Source organism: Argopecten irradians, chromosome 13, assembly GCF_041381155.1.
Source record: "Argopecten irradians isolate NY chromosome 13, Ai_NY, whole genome shotgun sequence".
Lineage (NCBI taxonomy): Eukaryota > Metazoa > Mollusca > Bivalvia > Pectinida > Pectinidae > Argopecten > Argopecten irradians.
The window spans coordinates 36,847,107-36,864,677 of record NC_091146.1 but is presented as its reverse complement, the minus strand read 5'-3'; the positions used below and the strand labels follow the sequence as shown (position 1 = coordinate 36,864,677).

Here is a 17,571-nt window from a genome sequence, read left to right as displayed (position 1 = left end):
ATAACCCGATGAAGTTAAAAATTGTTACATCAATATTTGTAATAAATTTTTCAGACTACTTGATAACATAAAATACATTTAAATTCATCGATTTTCTTTTAGTCTGCTGATTAAGTGTAATGTTTAATGTGTGAGGTGAGTAGGGCAACATAAATTATGTAGATGTTAGATATGTAATTTTAATGCGGAATTCAACAAAAGATGGAACACCCCCCCACCCCCCCCCCCCCCCCACACACACACACACACACACAACACTTAAGCAAGACGGCGATTAACAATTAGATTCACAGTTGTGTGTGTTGATCCTCTTCAAAATTATTAAAGATGCTCCACCGCCGACAGAGCATAAATTATATTCATCATTTGAACAATAATTGGTGTATAATCGTGTATATGTATGTGTAATTAACACAAAAAATAATATAAAATAATTTATTTTGCCTTTGGTGCATGCGTAATCAATACTTCATTCCATATAGGATATAGTGGCATGGAATTTTTTCGGGATGCAATTAATTATTTTTCATATCTTTAACTTGAAGTAAAATTAGAAGCACTAACTTTTCAATGGTGGTAATGGAGTAAAGTAAGTAACTTTCGTAACTGAAGAAAACTACTAAATCGTCTGCTCCTGTTTTTGATAGTGAAAAAAAAAATCATTTCTCAAGGTCTTTAAGGAATGACCTGACTTGAAAACTTCATTTAACCTGGACAGTGGCAAACATTAACATCGTCGTCTTTGGAAAATCATTGTGTTCTGCGGTCTCTATACTGTATGATATTGCTAGGCAGACGTCGGTCCTAATGACTGAACAATCTCCATACTGTATAGGTCGGCATACGATAAAGGTAAGCTCACGATATCATCATACGATAAAGGGGACCTCACGATATCATCATACGATAAAGGTAAGCTCACGATATCATTATATGATAAAGGGGACCTCACGATATCATCATACGATAAAGGTAAGCTCACGATATCATCATACGATAAAGGGGAGCTCACGATATCATCATACGATAAAGGGAGCTCACGATATCATCATACGATAAAGGGGACCTCACGATATCATCATACGATAAAGTGGAAATTACGATATCATCATACGATAAAGTGGAACTTACGATATCATCATACGATAAAGGGGACCTCACGATATCATCATACGATAAAGGGGACTTCACGATATCATCATACGATAAAGGGGACCACACGATATCATCATACGATAAAAGGGACCTCACGATATCATCATACGATAAAGGTAAGCTCACGATATCATCATACGATAAAAGGGACCTCACGATATCATCATACGATAAAGGGGACCTCACGATATCATCATACGATAAAGGGGACCTCACGATATCATCATACGATAAAGGGGACCACACGATATCATCATACGATAAAAGGGACCTCACGATATCATCATACGATAAAGGTAAGCTCACGATATCATCATCGATAAAAGGGACCTCAATATCATATACGATAAAGAGGACCTCACGATATCATCATACGATAAAGGGGACCTCACGATATCATCATACGATAAAGGGGACCTCACGATATCATCATACAATAAAGGGGACCACACGATATCATCATACGATAAAGGGGACGACACGATATCATCATATGATAAAAAGGACCTCACGATATCATCATACGATAAAGGGGACCTCACGATATCATCATACGATAAAGTGGAACCTACGATATCATCATACGATAAAGGGGACCTCACGATATCATCATACAATAAAGGGGACCTCACGATATCATCATACGATAAAGTGGAACTTACGATATCATCATACGATAAAGGGGACCTCACGATATCATCATACGATAAAAGGGACCTCACGATATCATCATACGATAAAGTGGAACTTACGATATCATCATACGTTAAAGGGGACCTCACGATATCATCATACGATAAAGGGGACCTCACGATATCATCATACGATAAAGGGGACCTCACGATATCATCATACGATAAAGGTAAGCTCACGATATCATCATACGATAAAGGGGACCTCACGATATCATCATACGATAAAGGGGACCTCACGATATCATCATACGATAAAGGGGACCTCACGATATCATCATACGATAAAGTGGAACTTACGATATCATCATACGATAAAGGGGACCTCACGATATCATCATACGATAAAGGGGACCTCACGATATCATCATACGATAAAGGGGACCTCACGATATCACCATACGATAAAGGTAAGCTCACATTATCATTATATGATAAAGGTAAGCTCACGATATCATCATACGATAAAGGGGACCTCACGATATCATCATACGATAAAGGGGACCTCACGATATCATCATACGATAAAAGTGACCTCACGATATCATCATACGATAAAGGGGACCTCACGATATCATCATACGATAAAGGGGACCTCACGATATCATCATACGATAAAGGTAAGCTCACGATATCATCATACGATAAAGGGGACCTCACGATATCATCATACGATAAAGGTAAGCTCACGATATCATTATATGATAAAGGTAAGCTCACGATATCATCATACGATAAAGGGGACCTCACGATATCATCATACGATAAAGGTAAGCTCACGATATCATCATACGATAAAGGGGACCTCACGATATCATCATACGATAAAGGTAAGCTCACGATATCATCATACGATAAAGGTAAGCTCACGATATCATCATACGATAAAGGGGACCTCACGATATCATCATACGATAAAGGGGACCTCACGATATCATTATACGATAAAGGTAAGCTCACGATATCATCATATGATAGATATCATTATTTAACAAGACAGAAATAGGACAAGCAAGCATAGTTACTTGTAAGTCCATAGATAATCTGCAGCAACAATGGTTGTAAGGTAGCGCCCGTGCATGCTTGCATGCTCAAGCATGCAAAAATATTCTGACTTACATTTTTATACAGTCAGAAAAAAACACAACATTTGAATACACGTAACGCTGCAGAATATAAATTACGTATAAATACATATGATATGTCCAACTATATGCCTAACATAACTTTGTGCACATTAGAAAGATTTGAAGATTGGCCATTCTGGAAATTTATTATGTATAATAGTCTATATATTTCCGGTTACCACGTGCATTTAGTTGTTAAATTTGATTGTTTGAATCTTGTCGAAGACAATATTAGACTTCTTCACAAAAATCCCTCAAGCAAATGTGGCTGTTGAATCGGGAAACACTTACGAATACCAATTCGGTGTCTACTCACGAAATGGTTGACTTTTATTTTTGTCGAATATGAACAGATTGTTGATTTAGAAAATATTTTTTGTTGTTGTAATTGTTAGAATTAGAACAGAATAGGTAGAAAAATAGGTTATAAATACTATGTTTAGTTTTTTTTAATTGAGGTGGTCGTGGACTGGTCCCTTCTAACGCAATTTACGCAATTTTGACAGTGGTCTTTGACTGGCTGTCATAAACAAACCAACACGTAAACTAAATTTAGTTCTGCATTGTTATCAACTAAATATCGTGACCTCCATTTGACCATTGGAGTAAAATGATTACTACATTGTAACAAGTTCCCATCAGCTTCTGGGGGGCTTCGCCCCCCATAACCCCTACCGGGGCTTCGCCCCTGGACCCTGCACCCCCAGGCATGCAGGCCTATCCAAACCTAGCTACGCCACTGATGGTTGTAAGGTTATAACATGCTTCGTCAGCAAAAGTATTTACAAAAGTTATTATCCTAAAAGTTATCAACAAATGGTATGCATGTGCAGAAGTTATGTACAAATGTTTTGTACAAAAGTTATGTACAAATGTTATGCATGTACAGAAGTTATGTACAAATGTTTTGTACAAAAGTTATGTACAAATGTAGAGTACAAATGTTATGTATGTACAAAAGTTATGTACCAATGTTATGTATGTACAAGTTATGTACAAATATTATGTATGTATAAAATGATGTACAAATGTTATGTACAAATGTTATGTATGCTAAAAACGTAATGTACAAATGTTATGTATGTTAAAAACGTTATGTACAAATGTTATGTACAAATGTTATATATAAATGTTATGCATATACAAAAAGTTATGTACAGATGCTATGTATGTGCAAAAGTTATGTACAAATGCAATGTACCAAATGAATGTACAAATGTAGAGTACAAATGGTATGTATAAAAGTTATGTCTGTACAAATATTATGAACAAATGTTATGAACAAATGTTATGTACACATGTTATGTACACATGTTATGTACAAATGTTATGTACACATGCTATGTACAAATGTTATGTACACATGTTATGTACAAATGTTATGTACAAATGTTATGTACACATGTTATGTACAAATGTTATGTACAAATGGTATGTATGTACAAAAGTTATGTATAAAAGTTATGTCTGTACAAATATTATGAACAAATGTTATGTACAAAAGTTATGCACACAAGTTATTTACAAATATTATGTCCAAAAGTTATGTTAAAATGCTATGATATTTACAAATATTTTGTACAAATGTTATATACAAAAGTTATGTACAAATATTTTGTACAAAAGCTATGTACAACTTTTATGTACAAATGTTATGTACACATGTTATGTACACATGTTATGTTCAAATGTTATGCACAAATTGGTATGTACAAAAATTATGTACAACTGTTATGAACAAAAGTTATGTACAAATTTTTGCTGCTTGCTTTGTTTTAAGTTACACCCGGCTGAACGAGAACGAGGCTCGTTTTAGCCAGTCGTCAGTCACATGAATAAACCTAGGACAGAAACAGCTCTGATAAAAACACACCCAATCCTTGAGAACAAATCGACTTGGCCCTGTGTCTGCTGTCATGGCGACCGTCAGCAGAAGGCGACATTTATCTTTTATTTACGGCTTATTAACTTCTGGCGATAGTGTTGATCGTTGTTCTTTAAACAATATATCGGAACATTCATCACCAGGAGGGTCCCATGCGTACAACCAAAACACGACTCGGCATTAATATAACCTAATAATGGACGAGAATGGTCTCGGATCCGTCACCACACAGACTTGGGTCGACTCGATTCGCTTTCCTCTATATCAAATCACGTAATCGTACAGTCACGTTTGAATTATTAAACTCCCATCAAAATACCATCAGCAATTCATTTTGTTGGATCTCTCAGATCGATTTTTTTCAGGAAGAAAGACATATTTCAGAATATTGCTTCATATCTCGGTTCTTTCATTAACTTTAATCATAAACAAACGCATCTATTAAAAGTATTTTTGTATTTTCGCATTTTCGTTTTTCTGATTCTTGATAATTTTAATTGTATTTTACAGAAATCATGGTAACTCTCTCGCTCGACGTGTAACAGACAGCGTGGCGCGTTAGCAAAGTTTGAGTGTTCCAATGACTATTCTACACGACAAAGCCGTAAAATGTCACGTGATATAAACGTTTGAAAACGATTGAAATCAAACTGAATGTCCATCGTAATTCCATTGATTAGGTTTCTTGCTTCGTTACTACCTCGTGTATGTTATCTCTCCTTGCCCTGACATAGAGTTTACGTTTCGATTCAATATCCATGACCTGTACATCGCATCTGAAGGTTCTGCGACAAATGTCCGGACGACTCAAACGTCACGTGATCAAACATTTGGCGCTGGTCAATGAACGTCAAACTTTTAACTTTTTAATCATGGCCTTGGAAAGATAACAATAGTTCCAATTTGAATGTCATTATGGCCTTCAATTTCTTGGACAAGTTATGACCCAGAAGTGGAGGGCCAGTGGTAAAATACCAGACATCTTAACCACTCAGCCACTGTGACCGAGAGATGGAGGGTTAGTGGTAGAATGTCAGACACCTTAACCACTCAGCCACTGTGACCCTGCGGTGGAGGACTAGTGGTAGAATGTCAGACACCTTAACCACTCAGCCACTGTGACCCAGAGGTGGAGGGTTAGTGGTAGAATGTCAGACACCTTGACCACTCAGCCTCTGTGACCCAGAGGTGGAGGACTAGTGGTAGAATGTTAGACACTTTAACCACTCAGCCACTGTGACCCTGAGGTGGAGGACTAGTGGTAGAATGTCAGACACCTTAACCACTCAGCCACTGTGACCCAGAAGTGGAGGACTAGTGGTAGAATGTTAGACACTTTAACCACTTAGTCAGAGTCATGGAATGTTAAGGATGTATTCTGCTGAGGGGTCAAAAATTTCTTGTAAATACAGTTTTTTTTCTTATGACTTTTTTGAAAGAGGGGTTATTGACAAACAAAAAAATGCAATAAAAAATATATGTTGGTGTGCTTCTTTTTTCTCTATAGCTTCATGAAAATGCCTACTTATTTACACTTTTTTCATCAATTTTCCATGAAAAATTCAATTATGAACAATAATTATTAAAATAAACAAAATATAAGTATCAGGTTAATTTTCTTCTTCTTCAAATTGATTCATGACTATGTCATTTACAAAGTTTGAGCAAAAAAGTGTACATGAAAACACATGTGTTGCCATTTGTTTCTTATTTTCATCCAGGTATGATAGATTATGTGTGGCATGATTTAAATACATTATTTTAGCTTTTAAACTAAAATTTATCCAAATTGTTGTAAATACATCTTCTCCAATTTTTTTCATATGATAAAAGAGACCTAAATGAACAAATATTTGAAAAAAAAATAATAGGTTAGTGTTGAAACTTTTGAAATAATGATGAAAAAAGAGAAAACCAAAAAATTACAGAGTTATCTCCCCTGGCCCGATTTACCAAATACATTGCTATTCATTTGGGGTGCATCCAAATTAATACAAACATTGCAACAAACATTTCTTATTCTTCCAAAATAGCAATAGTATATAGTTAATTAATTTTTTTTCAAAATTTATATTGTTTTTCAGATACAAATAAAGGACATCGAGAATCATATATAATATTAAATTTTGCCACTTTTAACATGACTGACAGAACCACAAAGTTCAGGTCTTAGTTATAATATTCATATTTATTTTACATACCTACAATTATGTAAGTATGTTGAATAAATGAATTTAATAAAAAAATGTCTTTTTATAGTTTTTTTTTTTTAATTTCACCTATATATATTTAACATTTTATTGTTTTCACAAGAAGAATGAATGGTGTAATGCCATAACTATTTACATGTCGGAAAAGAAATATCCATTTTAAATATGATGTGAATAAATCATTAGAATTCCATTTCACATCTGCAACAGACTTCTGTATCCAATTCATTATTATACAAAAATAAGTAATCAATGCATGTTTAATTTACTCTGCCTTACAGCTAACAAGTATATACCAGGTATATATAAAGAGCCATCAATCATGACACAACAAAAGTGCTAGAAAGAAATTTTGTTGTTGTTATTTTTTTTAAAGATATATATATAATATATATATTTATATATGTACATTGTATGTGAAAGGTACTACATGTATATATCAGTGATTTTGCACCAGAAATTGACTTCATTGGCAGGAATAAGAAATTTAATCTAGACTATTCCTATACATGTGTAATGGTTCTGAATCAGTATTAGGTACAGTAGTTTATCTGTAAATTTGAGATCCAAGATTGGAACCCTTGTCTTGTCATGTATTTGTCTGCTCCTCTTATATTACACATGTATAGTTCATGTCTATATATACAACATGAAAGAAGCTAACACAATACTGCATTATTGATTTATTTATTTCACATAATAGAATTTCACCTGATAACATACACCAGGTATATATGCCTCTTTCACATTATGTGTATGACACATTTCCAAGAAAATTTTACACTATTATGATAAATTAATTGTTAGAGTACCAAAACTGAAAATGTTTTTGATCACAGAATTTTCATTTCCTCTTGTACACACATGTTGAACACAAATTTGCTCCTGGAGTGGTTCCTAGTCGAATAATACTGTGATGTGCCTGCAGCCATTCTGTAAAAAAAATATGAGAACATACATGTACAGATGTATATCATGTAGGCCTTTCATGTGCCAAAGAAATATTTGTTACTTTCATAAATTTTACAACAATATCAGTTCAGAAAAAAACAAGAGATGAACAAGTTTTCATTCTTTTCTTAATACCCTAACCTAGAATCATTTATAAATTATAGACCTAAATCTGATAAATGAATGTGTGCACATTGTACATGTACTCAACTGTACTTGAACTGTATGTGTGGAGGGGCTGATGGGAATATTACCTGTGTGCAATGTACAATATTTTAGCTATAGAATAAGTGTTTTACACATTGTTAATATACTGCATTTGGTAATTGCGTTTATAGATAATGTAATAAAAATGTAAATGTACTTACATTTAGAATGTACCTTATTTACTGCCGTCAGTTGGAAGATCTAGATCTTGCCACTTTGAATAACTTGTTAGCCCAAGATATTCTGAACAGTGTCAGTCAGTATTACGTACTAGGCCTAGTACTTAGAGGCAGTTACATGAAATCGATGTAAGACAGGGTTTATTTTCCGCAACTGCATCACCAAACACACTGTCGTAAATTATCAGCATGATCACTCTTTCAACATTCCAGGGCAGGTGTCCAGTTGACAAGTTTATAATCATGAGCTCGACTGCCCAACTGCAAGTTGGACTGTCCGTCTAGTCACCAGTCAGTTTAACTAAATCTTTGTGTTTCATGTTTGTCTTTCTTCTAGTGTCACATTACAAGTGCACTGACTCTATATTATTTTCCTAATGACGGTTGAAAGACGTCACTCTCACCACACCCATGAAAACTCGACCGACATTGTTTACATTTCCGGTCATTGCGCCGATATACGATATGTCGTAAAATGATACTATTTTTCACTAAAACTAAAAATAAACACTTGTGACTTCATGGAAACATCATATTTAGTTTATTTTTTAACAGTAAACACCTTAATAACCAAAACATATTTTAAAAATAGTTTACGTCATAGTAATGTTGCTAAAGAGTTACGTCCCTTTGTTCACGTCAAAATCCTCACCAGAAAACTACCTTAAGCTTGTTTTGTGATATATGCTTATTACGTAAGAAAATGCTTTATGGCAATAGAGATTACATTATATCTGAGTGATTTAGATATCTGTATTTCCATTATCTAATTCTGCATTCATTGCATGTAATAATATCATTGCAAAAGTCATAACTTCTAATTATATATTAACCTTATTCGCTTCACTCATTTAATTTCGTTTTGATTCTGCTTTCAGTGATGACTTCGAGTCATTCCGCAAATCAGATCAGGAATCTCCTCATCAAACTTCGACATTGTCAGGGGAGTAAAGGAGACGGGTATCGGCTGACATTGTCAGTACTGAGACGGTCGTGAATCAAAATTTTCTACGTAGTAAATTATTTCTATACTGAGACGGTCGTGAATCAAAATTTTCTACGTAGTAAATTATTTCTATTCACGTAGGTGTAAATACCAAACATTGATTTCCGATATTTCCGTCAACAGAAGAAATTGTAAGAGGCATTTGTCAATATTGTGTAAGGGTGAAGACGTCATTCTGTACAGGACAGCCTCGTCTTCAGACACTATACTCTCTAAACTCTGTTTATAGAAGAAAGGGACATCCTCGTCTTCAGACACTATACTCTCTAAACTCTGTTTATAGAAGAAAGGGACATCCTCGTCTTCAGACACTATACTCTCTAAACTCTGTTTATAGAAAAAAGGGTCAGCCTTGTCTTCAGACACTATACTCCCTAAATGTTGTTTTTAGAAGAAAGTGACATCCTCGTCTTCAGACACTATACTCTCTAAACTCTGTTTATAGAAGAAAGAGACAGCCTCGTCTTCAGACACTATACTCTTTAAACTCTGTTTATAGAAGAAAGAGACAGCCTCGTCTTCAGACACTATACTCTTTAAACTCTGTTTATAGAAGAAAGAGACAGCCTTGTTTTCAGACACTACATATGTATACTCTATATAATCTATTTATAGAAGAAAGGAACAGCCTCGTCTTCAGACACTATACTCTCTAAACTTTGTTTATAGAGGAAGGGGTTGACCAGGTCCTTAGAATAATACCCTAATGAGGGACCAAAATATCATATCAATTTTACTTCTGCCCATTTACCAACATTATCAATGACATTCGTCTGTCTTCAGAGCGTGACTGCCAACAATTCGTTATGACGTCATAACATATGTGACCTCACAGCTGTCACGATGGCGTTCACTAGAGATAATCGGACGTTGTGATATATGCTCTATCCTAGATAATTATGTGATGTTGATTAATTATAGTGGAGAAAATCCTCAAGATATATCAAAGAAAGTGTAATTTGCCTGATGAAGGTGACAGTTTATAAATGGTACTAGTCATCGAAACGTTTCAAATATTTTTAACTTTAGTAATAATATTATTACATTAACGAACCTATAGAAAATGCTATGAAACGTTCAACATGTTTATTTACACGTATACAGTATACATGTATATATATATATATTGTTGGAGAAATTAGAATTAAAATCGATTAGATTGTAGGTTACCTAATCGATAGAAACAATGACAACCGACAGAATGTTTTCTCGTCTGGACTGTTGATGGTATAGACATGTCGATTTAGTGCACGTGTCCCTAGAAAATAAACGTAAAATCGACATGTTGATATACTTCTACAGGCAGCAGACAAAATATTCATAGAAAATGTGGACATGTTTCCTGTCGGCCATAAGAGAAACGAGGTGATGTATCGACGTTTGTAAACTACTAAAAACTAAAAGAACACTATCCTGAATTGAACAATAGTTGGTTTCCTGAAAACAGCATCCTCGACGCTCCGGGGGTTACTATCACTGATGTTATATCCATACCTGGACTATCTCATTGTATAACTGGATGCAGTTCTGGAAACACGGGTAATTTAGACCTTTGCTTTACATCACAACAATCGAATAACGGCACACTATGGTTGACTGTGTTGCTTTGAAGTTGGACGTCACTCACTGTAATCTTCAAATCTTGTAATATACAGGCCTGTGATTGGTCATTTTTTCTTCTGAACTACTTCCATTTTCACTATGAGATAGTCCTGGTGTATAAATTGTCAGTACATATATATCAGTGATATAACGCAAGCAATATTTTTCACGTGAACCGGGAAAGAGGGTGAATTTCACGTGAAATTCGCGTAAATTTCATATGAATTTTTTCACGTGAACTTAAAAAAATATTGCTCGTGTAAAATACATGTACCAGCATGTTCATGGGATACAGAAAATGAAATAAAAGAAAACCGTAATCGAAATGGCTGCTTTATCAAATTTACATCTTTCCTGCGTCGTGTTTGACTTTGGTGTTTTCTGCCTTGTTTAAAACGTACGAATATTTACTCCCTATTCAAGTACCAAACTAATTCTTCTTTCTCAGTCACGTTAATAAGCTACAGAGATTGCTTTTATATAAATGTGGGTTGAATTTTTATATTCACGGGATTTGCGATAAAGGTAAATTCTCGAAGTTGATATTTTCTTACGTCATAATGGGACTAAGGTAAATTCTCGAAGGTTTATCACCTCGAGTTAATAAGGGCAGAGCCCTTGGTGCCCGAAGCACTTCTAAGGTAACACATACGTGAAAATATAAGAAAAAACACAATTATCAAAATTCAATCCTACACACTGACAGCTTCAGTTTGCGGCCGCCATTTTTTTACCCACTGTAAAAAATCCCATCAGCACGAATCCGATGCTTTGAGGTCAGCTCATTATATATAATCAAGCGGTTCAAACGCTTTTAAGATCCGACAAACGTAATCTTCATCCGGCAGAAGCTCAGTGCCGTTGCTCTTTATTTGTCAGCTCCCAAGTGATAGACCACCTTCCAATATAATCAGCTGACCAAAATTTTGAATATCTGTTACGGAAATAAAAATTTATTCCTTCTTTTATGTGGGTTTTCTTCTCAAATTGGGGTTTCAGGACAAGGATAGAGGTGAATATATGAATAAAAAATAAACAGAGAATTTGGCTGTGTTATTTCAAGAAATGGAACTTTCTAACAATGCATAATTTGTTATTACTGATGCAAACATCTGCCTGCACCCTTTAAGGCCGTGCCTTCAGTCATATTATTTTCGTAAATGTACGTGAAATCAGATTAGGTCACTGTAGAAAAACACACAAAAAAAACACAGCAAAAAGCAAAAAAAAAAACTTAAGACAGTTTTATAATTTGTTACATGTTTATCAAGTATACATGTTATGTGATGCTTTGCTCCCCCCCCCCCCCTCCCTCTCAATTAAAAGAGGTAGGTACATTGGAAAAGCTAAACTCATCAGCCAAAATATCAGAAGGGAACAGAAAAATAACCATACTGATGTCTTCTGCAGCGACTAATTGATTGTATGGAATAAAAATAACAGCACAGTCATAAAATCATACGGAAGCTGTCATGTATTGTTAGTTTGACGTTTTAAAGAGTGGAGTGACATTTGGTGATAGAGTAATAGGGATGTGTATTGTACACGTGACACGGCGTTACCATGGTAACCTCGATCAGATATCAGTACTTCCGCTCCAAGTACTCCGACAGGATCTCGATATGACCGATTCCTCGGTGAAAGCGACATTAACAAAAGACACATGCATTTGATGTATGCCATCGTGTGTAAATCTGTAGATGTGAGGGAGTGTGTAGTATGGACGGAATGGTTGTTCTTGCTCCGACAATAAGGTCTGTAGTACAATAACCGGACAATATTTAAGAGTCATACATAAAAAAAACACAATTAAAATACCATAGCACCAATCTTTTACAATCCGTACATGTGCTGTCCACCAGCATCCGTATCTGGCTAACGAGACATAGAAGAGCACATAGGCCATTGTTACATAATATATATACATTTGTATATACAGTAACGTGCCAAGAGTCTTCATAATTTTTATTTTTCCCTATATATTCTATGTAATTTTACATTTTTTCTTTGATTTTTCCTGATCTCATCTATTGGCAGATTTTAACCAATTTGGTATACTTGTAGAAAATTATCTACACTTTCGGCTCATAATATTTGTATAATTTTCCGATATTTTGTTTTCAAAATATATTTTTTTTGTGCACCACCTAAACTTTTGACGTCATTTTCTTCTTTATTCATACCAAAATGGCAACGATAAAGTTTTGCGTGGTTATGAAATACAGGTTTCTCAAAAAGTGCATAAAGGAAAATTATGTAAATATTATGAGCTGAAAGTGTAGATAATTTTCTACAAGTATGCCAAATTTAATAAAAATGTGCGCCTAGATGAGATCAGGAAAAATCTAAGAAAAAATGTAAAAATACATAGAATATATAGGGAAAAATAAAAATTACGAAGACTTTTGGCAATCATATCAACTGAACCAAACGAATCATATCAACAAGGTCAAGGTCAGAGTATGACGATGTTTATACGAATCAATTAAGGTCAAGGTCGGGGTACCGACGACGGTTTTTGATTTAAACATTTTATTTGTACGTTATATACAAATGGGATTAGACACAAGTTGAATAATATGTCAAAAAATTAGTTATACACCTTTGTTCAAAGTACTGTAATGGATACATCCAACAATGAACATAAATAGGATCCATTGAGTTCAATTCTAGAATATGTATCAGGAATGAAAAACTGACTTAGGTCAAAAATATTCATATAAGTTATAAAAGGTAGAAAACTTAAGTTTTGACGTAAGTCTGAACTTTTGTTTCGAGAAATCGGAGCCAGGGTGTATATAATGTATATGGTTAGGAAGTCATTAGAGTATGCAATTATGTATTTAAATGACCAACAAATTAGACAAAAGTGTGGTCGATGGTTGCCACAGAAGACCGCAGTCTACATGACACTTTCTGAAGCACTTAATACAGAAAACTCCTTAATGTCTATAACTCGTATATCCATGCTTCACTAAATCCGAACTAAGGGCTCCCTCAGCTCCCTAACCCGACGATAGGCATACGAATCAAGGTCAAACTATATTGTAGGGTCAAAGTTAACTTTCTACTCAGATAAGAGGTGTAAGAGGGGAACAACATGCATTAATACGAGAAACTACAAAGAACTAGGGAAAATATAGTATTCCCTCAAATGGATTCCAGTATGAATCGATTCTCTTTTCTACCTTATACGACTGAGAATGCAGCACAAGATCTACATCATCGAAAATACAGATAATGGACAAAAACAGTGAGATTAGTTAGTACGATCGTGACTGAAATATTTACAAGGCGCTTTCCCTAAGTTAATCTTAGTCAGATATCAATTATGTTTGTACATATATGTATTTCATCATTATCGAAGCATGCGAATATCAATTGAAGGACAATCGTAGACAGAATACTTTGATAGTGCCAGTCAGTGGTCTGTCATACATTTAAGTGGAGAAGTAGGCACGAAAAACATGCCGTAGATTACTTCTTCTCTAATTCAGCGATACTGATATTTATATATCGCATGTAAATTTTCACATGTCAGTAATGTATGTATATTTCAGTCAGTATATAATTTTCACATATCAGTAATGTATGTATATTTCAGTCAGTATATATAATTTTCACATAACAGTAATGTTTGTATATTTAAGTCAGTATGTAATTTTCACATGTCAGTAATGTTTGTATATTTAAGTCAGTATGTAATTTTCACATGTCAGTAATGTATGTATATTTCAGTCAGTATATAATTTTCACATATCAGTAATGTATGTGTATTTCAGTCAGTATATATAATTTTCACATATCAGTAATTTATATTGAAGTTAGTATGTAATTTTCACATGTCAGTAATGTATATATATTTAAATTAGTATCTAATTTTCACATGTCAGTAATGTATGTATATCTACATGTAAGTCAGTATATAATTGCCACACCTTTTTGTTATCCGAATATTAAATGAAATCACTGTACTTTTATCTATGTATATTCCATGTCCCCGTATTTATAAATACTCTGCATGTTACTTACACATTGTCTGATACGTCTCTATGTAATTACTGAGTTATCTCTTTATATATACACAACATATAAAACCCTCATCACACAGACTTTAATTTTTCAGACAAAAACAGATCGATGATAAGGCTATGGCTGTTCAATCTTTGCCACGTTTATCATGCTCCGAACAAATGTCGACCTGACTACTTCGTACTGCCTTAATGCATAACTCAATACAACAGACCGGGGTATTATAGTGAACGGGATGTTATTTAACTTTTAAGATGGTTTTTAATCATTTCCAATTTATTTAAATAGATTTAATCTAAACTGACATGGTGGTGAGTGTTGTTAACAGTTGTAGACAGACAGGCCATCTTTCAGGGAGGCCATTACTGGGGCCGCCGTAATAATTACTGACAGGTGTGCATGTGTGATGACAGGTGAGGGGGAACCCACAGGTGATACAAGTGATTACAGAAAAAAGGCTTAATAGAGCATCAATAGGTGGGTAAAATATAGATTATAAGTATAAAACAACTTCCTAAAGTAAAAATAGAGATTATATGTTATTCTAAATGAGAACAGCAACTTCATGAAGAAAAGTTATTTGTAAATCCAAGGATTTACCACGGTGGGGAATCACGTGGTCTGTAGTTGGTGTGTTACACGAATCAAAATGGCGGCCGCCAGCAATTTTGCCAGAAAAAGAGGTATGTCACTGAAAATACCCTTTGTATCGGCATTTTATAGTGACGAGCATATGCTATACATAATTCTAGACAAACCGATACCTTAGTTGTGTTGCAACGCTCTGTACTTTTCTGTAACATTCTGACCAAAATTTTGAATCGGAGCGATTTTGTTCGTAGTAGAATTGGTAGTATACACGAACATACATTTGTCGTACGTTTTCTGTGTTTAGACGGGGTCATTTGCTGTAAATGTGATATTGTCTATATGTTATAGTCTACATTCAATTGCACATCTAAACTTTCTGGCAGAAAACATCATGTTCATTGTTAATTCGTTACTTTAACTAAGCTGTCAGCTGTCAAACAATGATATTGTAATAATTATGTTCAAGTATGATTACATGATTAACTTATACCAGTTAGAATCAACCGCATGATGTAGGATGTGGGGGGTTAGAATTTAACGGAATATGTTAACAAGCTATCGTTCAATGGAATATCGTTCAATATATATGACAACTGTTATAATATCCAGGACATTCACAACCTACTGCATCAAAGCCATGACTGCATATCATCTGGTTAAGGAAACAAACGGGAAGATTGGGGAATGTCATAACACTTTTTGTCTGTGTCCGTCCATTTCTAGACGATCAATATAGATATATATGGTATCTAACACACATGTTTAATGTTTTAAGTGTTGTAATGTTGAGATTTGTTTGTTAATCAGTTTTATAGATGAATATGTTATAGAATGAACCTACAACTTAGTCAAAGAATGACATTGATTTTTTACAGTATTGCCAACTCACCCGATTTCTCCGGGTTGACCCATTTTTTAGACATTTTAGAATGCGTAACCCGATTGACCCGTCGGGTCATCAAATAACCCGATTTTCAGCACTTGTACCAAAGTGTTAAAAAACTCACAAAAATTACGTCAGATAAAGCCATAAGTGCTATTTTAATTACACCTCCAGGTTTCTCGTAACCAATTTAGGCTGACATAATACTTACCATAACATTATTCATCCAAAGGGAAAATCAAAAACAAGTTTATATACAACAAACAAGTAATTTGTACAACATCAATAACACTCATTTGGCATTTTTCAGAGACCGGAAGAAAACGCCGGTCAGAACGACGGAAAGAAGGAACGTTTAATGTGTTGCCATACAAAAAGATTCCTGTGTGTCAGATGGGTCAAGTCTCCTTGCAATGAATCAAGAATGCTACCGGATTAAAATACATTTTTAGGACTGTACAGAAGAGTATAAATAAAACTAATGAACAAAACCTATTTTAAAAACAGTAGTCTTAACATTAAAAATACAAATGTAAAACTAAACAAGTACAATATACGTAAATTATACTAGTTTTCAATAATAAGATCTTACTAAACATTAATTAGAGTCGTTTCCGTAGTGATTCTTTGTATCATATAATTATGTTGATATGCTCCAGATAATATACAATTTGTAAAATGGCTTTTAAAAGGGAATATGGGCTACACCACACACAGTGTATTTCAAATTCGCGAAACTTATAGGGAACGTCTTTCTTTGAGACATGGGAACGCTTGTGAGCACCATGTCTAGTTTTTTTTTATTAGAATTACGGTTATAACAAAGGGAACTAGTCTCGTCATTTTGCATAAAGAAATAAAGATTGTGAATTAAGGAAAGACCCATTGTGATGACTGTTTCCTTCAGAAATAAGACTTAAAAATCTCTCACTAAAAATTCCGAAGTTGTATAGTCAAATAACACCAGGGATCCCTTGTATTTCAAAGACAATTAAGAAATTAATCACTAATTTGTTATGTTCAACACTCTAAAAAGTAAAAGTAATTCATC

The 17,571-nt window shown here is 34.4% G+C and overlaps 1 long non-coding RNA gene across 1 annotated transcript; it reads right to left on the bottom strand.

Moving 5' to 3' along the window:
- Nucleotides 1–7,740: 7,740 nt before the first annotated feature.
- LOC138306074 (uncharacterized) lies at nucleotides 7,741–9,068 on the bottom strand. Its single transcript, XR_011205772.1, has 2 exons — nucleotides 8,389–9,068; nucleotides 7,741–8,002 (listed from the first exon to the last, which is right to left on the bottom strand). It is a non-coding gene; the product is annotated as an uncharacterized lncRNA (long non-coding RNA).
- Nucleotides 9,069–17,571: the final 8,503 nt, after the last annotated feature.